We start from the raw sequence: 9,026 nt of genomic DNA, 5'->3' as shown, positions 1-9,026 counted from the left end.
TCTCTTTCTCCTTTTCGTTTCTCCCACTGAAACCCATTTTGAGCATTTTGAAGGGCCAGAGGTGTGTAAAGCTTATGAAATTGTGGCAGCAGCAGCCTTGAAGAGGAGACAATAACAGCTGTACATCTGCTGCCATGTCCTTAAGTATTTGCGGCGTGCTGGCTTAAGCCTGTCAGTTTTTGTAAGGGCTACCTGTTACAATGCACCTAATTAGCTTACTGGCTATTTGGAGACAGCTCCACTGCTTTTTCTATCATCCAGTCTTTATTAAGTGAGCTGTTGCTGAGACGAATAGGTTCTTTATAATGATGAGGTCCTTTCTACGCTTATTAGTCCTTAAAGCAAGCCTCTTCTCATAGAACAAAGTTGCCTCTCTCCCCCCTCTCCTTTCCCCTCTCTCTCATTTTTTTTTCTTCTTCAGACTTACAGTGGAAGAAGTAAAGCAGCTTTTTTTCTGCTGAAGTATTTTATTAAAAGTTTTAGTGGCTGCACTAAGAGCAAGGTGCCTGTGCCTTTAATCATTTTCATCTTTAAAACAGAACCTTATATTTTCACATCTTCAGCTGTCCCAGAGGGCAGCTAGGCCATCTTTAACAACATTAATTTCTCTTTATGACAGGACTAGTGCTGCCCCAGGTCTTCAGAACTGCCTAAAATGTCTGGAAAAGTAGATAATGAAGAGGATATTAGAATTGTAAACAAGAACAATTTCGTAATAAAACCCATATATTTTCTCTGTAGGACTTTTGGCTTAATATTGCAGCAGCAAAAGTGTCATGAGTCGTAATTTGTTGATGGCCACTGTACATTAGTTACTGTAGGAGCATGTGCATAAAGGGCAGGAACTATTAGCTTTGCATTAAAGAACATCCAAGATGGGTAATACTAATTTACTTGTTTTGATTCATCTCTTTTGTTTGCTTTTATTTCGGGATAATCCTACCAAAAGACAAAAAAATACCAAAACAAACAAACAAACAAAAAACACAACCGGAAAAAACCCTCTCACACCTTCTGCACTGTAAATCCTGCAGCTGGTTAGGGAAGGCTGCTTTTTGTATCCGGGCAAGCTGTGCAAACAACCCGAGCTATGCTGTCTATCCCAGTCCCGGGAATTAGCCTCACCTCCATGAGGTGCGGATTCCTGAATAAAGAGCCAATTGAAAGGCTGAAATGCTTCTCTCTGTTCTGCTGTGATTATGTACTGCACTAGCTGCACATCCCTGCCTGTGCCTACCCATCTGTCCTTTATTGCTGACAGGGTTTATGAGTGCAATATGATGGAGTAAGAAACAGTGGATTTTTCCCAAGGAGCCAAGCACAGCTCTTTGTCCTCAGAGAATGTGGGACGGGAGCATGAAATGGTGAGCATTGTAGTCTGCAGATGTCATAAACTGGGCTATCTTTTCATCTGAAGGTGCACAGCCACTGAGAAAGTTCAGGCTGTACTTAACCTTTGGCCCTCTGCTGATCTTTTGTTGCTCAGCGTTAGTATGCCGAAATCTGAAAACATAATCCTGACAATACCCACCACCTTCCTTCCTGCAGTGTGGCTTTCCTGCCGCATATGCATCTGCTGCTCCCATCAGCCTTCAACAGGCCAGCTTCATCCCCTTCACCTCGCTCATCAGATCAGAGACTTGCTGGATAAAACAAAAATCAGAAAGGAAAATCCAACCAACAAACAAAGAAGAAAACAACAATAAAAAGGAGAAGGAAAAACCCAAACCAAACCAAAAGAAGAAAGCAACAAAAAGGAAACCAAAACCAAACAAAAAAGGAGGAGGGGAGGGGAAAGGAATAAACACCCCAAAGAAACAAAGCCAAGAAAAAAGAGGAAAATAAACCCCCCCCCCCCAAAAAAAAAGAGGAAAGCACAAACAATCCCCAAATCCCCGAGCGTGTTGCCCTATTTCATATGATTTGATGGCAACATTGTGTGTTTCCTGGTGGAAAGCTGGGGCTTAATCAGCCGTTCTGTTTGCTCAGCGTGCAGGATTTCGGCACTAAATGTTTTAAGCTAATTGACCAACACTAAAGCACCACATTAAGCACTTTAGCGAGGAAAATAAATTGGCTGCGCTTTGCCAGATCCTTTTCAGAGCCTGTGTGCACCCCATCGCTTCCTCCAGCAACTTCCCCCCCCCCCCCCCCCCCCCCCCAAGTCATTAATTCAACATCAAATTATTTCCTGGGTGAGTCGGCCCCAGGGCTAATGAGCTGCATGCGCCTGCAGTTTGCTCCGCTGTTTTTTGGGCAAGTTTCATATGGGGCCATATCACTTTAACGCTGGGTGGTGGTTGCGGGATCGATCCCCAGACAGGGCTCACTCAGCCTTGATACAAACTGAAAGGCTAAAACGAGCACTCTTCTATTATTTAGGCACCTGTCCAGAGGTTGGAAGAAACCCTCCTAAAGAAAGCAGAGATAACCACCTTGCCTCCTTGTGGCTAATCAGATGTGAAAGGGGAGAAATAATGAGGCTTATGCTGTGCTCCTCGTGTGAAAGGCGAGAAACAAAGCTCTGAAGGCTGGCAGCGATTCCAGCCCCTCTCAAACGAGGACTATTTGTTTCCAAATTACAGCAGCCGCTGGAATGCGTGCATCTGCAGCTCCAGAAATCCTCCTTTTGCCAAGTGAAATTACCTTTGCGGTAATTTAGGCACTGTGGGCTCTCCCCCGCTGCCTGGTCAGCAGCTATCAGATAGCTTGCAGCTGCAGGCTGAAGCGGGACCATTTTTTTTCTCTCAGGACAGGCAGTTAGTTAGTAGAGCCATCAGTGTGGCATCTGTCATCCCGCTAAGCCCAAATTGTTTTCTATGATGGATGTCACAGTCTGTATGATCAAAATAGGAGCCCTGCTGCTTTTAATTGCAAAATCGGAGTACTCGCACATTTGTTATTATGCCGAGGTTATTACCTCACACAAAATGAATTAACAGGTGAAAATAATTGATGAGAGGAGTCTTGGGATATTTAGCCTCCTCAAAGAGACTTTGTAATTACGGCATAATGAATGTTCTGAGACGTATCTGTGGGGGGCAGCATGAGACCACCAAAGATCTCTTTAGATTGATGATAAATTCACCGAAATCTGCTGTAATACTACTAAAATTTACTTAGCAATTAGTTTAATAGGCCTTCATGATTCATGGTAACCGAGTGAGAATTTTTAAACAAGTTTGTTCCATCCATTTATAAATTAAGTTGCTTATCTCAGCTTCCCTCCCAAGGTGATGGAATACGTTAACTCATCAGACTTTCTGAAACAAGGATGATGTTGGGCAGGGATTTTGGTTACCGGAATACAATTCTGCTTTAGTACCTCCCTGCTTTCATCATACACAGTGTGAATCCCCATTGTGCACATCCCTGCCCCCACCCCCGCTACAACCTTTCTCATCAGATTTTGTCCAAATACAGCCTGGGTAGTCCTGGGTCAGAGGGAGACTCTACAGTTGTCTTAGGAAGCATTTTGTAATCTGAAGTAATTACTGCTACTTTCTGACCACTCTTCCATTCAGACTTGGTCAGGTTTCGAATTCATTCAGGCCTTGAGTCAAGCCAGGCTGATGCACTCCAGCCTCTGTTTCCTGTCCCTCTGACACTTTCTGCTATGCAAGGTGTTTGCATCACAGCTCGCTTACTCACCAGGCTTTTTCTTTCCCCTTGGAATCCTTGTGTGAAGCAAGCAGGGCTGGCTCACCCACGAGCAGCCTTGGCATGCCGATGCCCGCTCCATTGAAGCATGTAAGCAGGTTTTAAATAGCAGACTTTAAAAGTGCCAAAAAAGTAAAAATAATCTGATTAATTCAATAACTAGTAAATAATTCACCACGTAAGACTCGCAGGGGAAAGTCTCCACATGGTGTGCAAGCAAAGTTCAGCCTTCTGCTGTTGAGCTTTATGGTATTGACACACCAGATACGTTCAACACCTCAAGGTTACCCATTAATTTGTGAGAGCTGAGATCTAATTTAATTCCAACTACTCCTGACATCCTGAAGATTCTACAAGAGCATTCGCAATGTATTTGCCTTCAGCTCAGACCCTGGGCTAAGGGAACTAAGTGACAGATAAGGGGAGAAGTTGTTACTAATTAGAAAATAACGAGTATCTCCCTATCCTGGGAACTTGCCTGATGGGTTCAGTGGGGCTTTTTGCTAATTTCCCACACCTCCACAACCTCTCTCCATGCCAGCAATACATTATTTATTATCGTCCCAGGTATAAGGCCCACAAAGACCAGGTAAGACAAGCTATAGGCAGATCTGCAGACAATTTACTCTCCTCACAAGCCAAGGACACTTTGTTTTGTGAGAATTTCATTTTTTCTTGGGACAATTTCTCACTACAGCTTTGAAGATGTTTCTAAATAGTGTGTACATCATCTTGGTGAGCCAAAATGACATCTATCATTGGGATGTGGAGCTGGGGGTCAGTTAATTCCCTTCAAATTCTGATTCTCTTCCCTCATGCACACACCATTTAGATGAAAAAAAAAATCTTTGTGGTTTCTTCTTTATTTTATTGTAGCTACATTTTCCATCACTAGTTTTGTCTTTTTTTTTCTGCATTGGGCACTCTTTTCAGATTTATTGTCAGTGTTTGATATTTGAAAGTATAGTATATAGTATCAAAGGATCTCAGGAAAAAAGCCAAACAAAACAAAAAAAAAAAAAAAAAAAAAAAAAAGAAGAAGAAAGAGAAAATGCCTAGCAAGGGAATATAATAAATGCAAGACAAGCAGTGGACTGCTGCACATGTGAAGCAGGCTGTGGTAGCACAGCTCAGGCTTCCTGTCACTTGCTGAGACATTTTTCATAAGCCCTCACATGCCTGCATTTTTCTTCAGTGTAAACCCCAAGATGAATCCTCCAAAGACATTAACAATAGATAAATACTTATTAAACAAAATAGTCCACTCGAGGAGCAGCACCGCAGCTGTGCTGAGTGCAGGACCATCTTTATAAACCCAAACATACCTGACGGCTTCTGCCTTGGTGCTGTGTGCTGTGTTCTAGGAGAAAAATAAAAATCAGCATTTGGTTAGAATCTTATTAAGCATCAAAGAAAAGGCTGCCAGGAGCTGTAGTTTAAACAATATCAGCTTGGTGCCCATTTGATTTGTAATGCATCAATGGGATCTCTGGATAAATTTCAATAGAGCAGCATTAACATTAGGTTGAAGGAGGGCAGGGGGAAGGTGGCTCTGGGTATATGTCACACTGGTGGACACTGCAATGCTCTTATGGAAGTCCTTTTGTTTAAAGCATGGCAGAATCTTATTCAACAACTTAAAGAACAACAGAACTCAGCACTTCAGTCTCTGGGAAATTCTGAAAACAAAACAAAACTAAAAGGTTACTTGCAGAAAAGAACTGTAAAACTCCTCACCAAAACAAAACAACACAAATAAATCCAAATCAAACCAAACCAATATAGACAAAATAAAAAAACCCAAGCCAAACCAAACAAGTACAAAACAATGTACAAAACTAAACCAATCAAAACCAAACCAACACAAAACCAAACCAACATATAAAACCCAAAGCAACACAAAACAAAATACAAAACATAACAAAACAATACAAAAGAAAATACAAACCTAAGCCAAACCAGTACAAAACAAAACCAACCAAAGTCAAACCCAAACCAATATAAAAGAAAATACAAAACCAAACAATACAAAAAATGAAGAAATAAACACCCCAAAATCAATCCAAACCAAACCAATGGAAAGCAAAATAAAAAACCCCAAAGCAACACAGAACAAAATACAAACCCAAACCAATGCAAAACAAAATGCTAAACCAAACCAAACCAATACAAAACACAGTACTAAACCAAACCACTTCAAAATGAAGTAGTAAACCAAACCAAATCAACACAAAACAAAATAAAAAGAATACTAACCCAAATCAATGCAAAACAACAACAAAAAAACCCAAGCCAACACCAAAGCAAACCAACACAAAACAAAATACAAACCCACACCAAACCAATACAAAACAAAGTACTAAACCAAAACAATCCCAAACCAATAACAGAGCAAAGTACAAAACCGAACCAAACCAAACCAAAACAGCTAAACCACAAAACAACTAAAACTGAACTAAACCAACACAAAATGAAATATGAAACCAAATCAAACCAGAGAAAATCTCAACCCAGGACAAAGCCCAGCAGAACTCCTTGTGCTTTATGATAGTTTTAAAAATAAATAATACACAAGAAAGTGCTGCATAACCGCCTACAAAAGCAAATACCACTTGTCTCCTCTCCATTGCACTGTGCCAGTCCAGGTGTTTGTCCGGTGACTACAAACAGTTTCACACAGTGTTTGTTTGTTGTTTGGTGTTGGTTTGTTTGTTTTCCCCCAAATCTGGTTTTACAGCTGCACATTTGATCTGCTGTAATCTGGACAGAATGAAAGAGCTGCATTATTCATGCATCACTATAAAATATTGGGGGGGTTATGGTTTGAGAATCACTCACATCAGCAGGCACATTTAAATCCTACAATTGCTATCTAAAATTTCAAGATTAATATGTAATGAGGTTGCAAATTAATGTCGTGGATGATGTAAGAGTGTTAGTACCACGTGCAGCCCCATTCCTGATAGCCCTTTCATTCAGTAATTAAACTGAATTTGTCTCTGGGTCTGTTTTCTTTAGATGGCCCCTGTCCCTGAGTAATACCCCATAGGAGCCCCACACTTCTGATGTATTACATTAATATATCATCAGAAGTAGTTGTCATTCCAGTGATATATTAGTGTAATACACAAGAATGAAGCTCACTGATGATGTATTTAGTCCTTACAATATGGCATTGTCCAGAGAAGCAAGGGTCCAATAAGAGATTCATTATAATTACAGTATGAAGTCAGCTAATGCACTGTTGGTTGGAAGATGCATTTCTAGTACCGAACAGGTAATTCTGATGCTAAATCCAATGTCTTGTCATTGTTTCTGGTGCTGCAGACTGCAAAATTTGTGACTGCAGTGGAAAAAAAAACAACCAAACAAACCCCAAAATCCCAAGCCTTCTCCTATCTCCATTTACATCCCTCTTTTTTTCTGCTGTTCTGCATTTCATGAGCTGTGTATAAATTGTATGCTTCTATTATTATTGTTGTTGTTATGTTTAGGTTTATTTTATTTTAATTTCCTTTCCCTCTCTTCCTCTTGGTGTATTTCTCCTGATCTGAAAATATAAGCATCTTTGACCTGCATTTCATGAATAACTATTCAGCATTTGTCACTTCCTGGTATCTCCCATAAGCAACTATTAATTAAGAATAATTATAAGACCTGGTGCTATTTTGGGTGCTGGCTTGATTGCTTGTCACCAGAGCTCCTGGAGCCACTGAAGCTGTCCTTCCCCACTGGAAGATAAAGTTCTGGTACCACTGTGGGCCAGTGATGCTGCTGAAACAACACCTCGTCTTTCCCACTTTGCACTGCACTGCACTGCAGGCTGCCGGTGCGTGCTTATTTCCTCTCCTGTAAGGAATGATCATAGTTGCCCAAGCTACAAAACCCAAGACAAAACAAAACAAAACAAGAAAACAAAACAAAACAAGTTTTTGAAGAAACTCATTTTGTTTAAGGGTTACTAACACATTTTGTGCTAATAGAGCTTCCAAAACATACTCTAAATATAGATGAACTAGAGACTTGCATTCAGCACATCTTATCTACCCCCTGCTGCTCTTTCTAAGAGGACAAGAAAAGAGGAAGAGGGTAAAAAATGGAGACTTTCACAGGTTTATAATGTAGAGCTAAAAGAAAGGTGGGGGTGGGGGGGGATATATGCATTGGGAAAGCAGTTACTGCTCACTCTCCTACAGCCTTTGATTGCATCGTAAATAAAATGGTAGAGCAAGCCATCCTGGACATACGATGGATTGAGATAGTGGCTGGAAGGCTGCTTGAGGAGCTAAAATTATGGTAGCAGTCCCTTAGGTTGGTGATGGCCAGTCACAGGATGAAGTGATCTGCTCCTTTATTGAAGAGGAAAGGAAAATGTGCAGTAGTTTTATAGCATCTCCTGGCCAAAGTATCCTACTGAAACCCTTCATGTTTTTGACCAAGTTTCTTGTCCTAGGACAATTATCTCAGGAAGAAAAAAATCAAAAAGGCAAAAGAAAGAATTGATGACAGAATAGTGAAATATAAGGCAGCTGGAAACAGCCTCTGGCCCAGGAAACTTGGTTTCACCTGAACAAAATGAAAGGCAAACGAAGACGACTGTGGTGGGTGAAGGGGTGCAAGTACAGGCAGTGCACCAGCAATGATTCCTGTACATGGCAATGACCCACACATACTTTACAGACACTCATCTGGCATTGTCAGCTGGTTAACAGGACTGCTAGCGATTTGTACAGCAGCAGTAACTGTGGCTTCAACATGCGCTACCAACTTGTGTGTCCCTGCAATGCCAGTCCCCCCAGTTGTGACACATTTTTTTCTGGTGTTGATCAGGTGAAAAGCAATAGGGGCTTCATTCTGCTGACCCTGATCAGCTAAGCAGTGGGTCACTTGCTGCCAGATGATGTCCACTTAGGTTCTTGTGTTGTCTTCCTGGGTATGGAGTTCAGGATTTCCTCCAAATCATCGCCTCTCTTCTTAAGGATTGTATTGGCACGTGGATTTGACCTCAAGCATGAGAAGGTCCCTGGCTACGTCTCTCAGACAAATGTTTTAAAGCCCTTAGCTTAAAGGACAGGCAGTCTGTGGCCTTGTAATCTATGGAGATTTGAATCATAGAATCATGGAATCCTTAAGGTTGACAAAGACCTCTCTAAGATCATCAAGTCTAACTACTTGATGGGAGAGGAGCCTTCAGTCTCCTATGCCTCTCTTCACCTGTTGCCTTGCCAGAGGCTGGCACAGCTGCAGTTTTTTTGCTGAAAGTGCACAGATGTGCCAAGAGAAGGTTGGTCACTCCCTATTTTCACCTCCAAGGGGTGAGCAAGAGCTAGTGGGCAAAGGATAATCCAGACTGACTCATCTGAGCC

At 41.4% G+C, this 9,026-nt stretch overlaps 1 long non-coding RNA gene across 1 annotated transcript; it reads left to right on the top strand.

Annotated features, from left to right (window-relative positions):
- Positions 1 to 938: 938 nt before the first annotated feature.
- Positions 939 to 1,847, top strand: LOC135181122 (uncharacterized). Its single transcript, XR_010304736.1, has 2 exons — positions 939 to 1,364; positions 1,549 to 1,847. It is a non-coding gene; the product is annotated as an uncharacterized LOC135181122 (long non-coding RNA).
- The last annotated feature ends 7,179 nt before the right edge of the window (positions 1,848 to 9,026 follow it).

The sequence above is a fragment of the Pogoniulus pusillus genome, chromosome 14 (genome assembly GCF_015220805.1).
Source record: "Pogoniulus pusillus isolate bPogPus1 chromosome 14, bPogPus1.pri, whole genome shotgun sequence".
NCBI classification, from domain to species: domain Eukaryota; kingdom Metazoa; phylum Chordata; class Aves; order Piciformes; family Lybiidae; genus Pogoniulus; species Pogoniulus pusillus.
The sequence above is the reverse complement of the archived record's forward strand: the minus strand, read 5'-3'. Positions and strand labels throughout refer to the sequence as shown.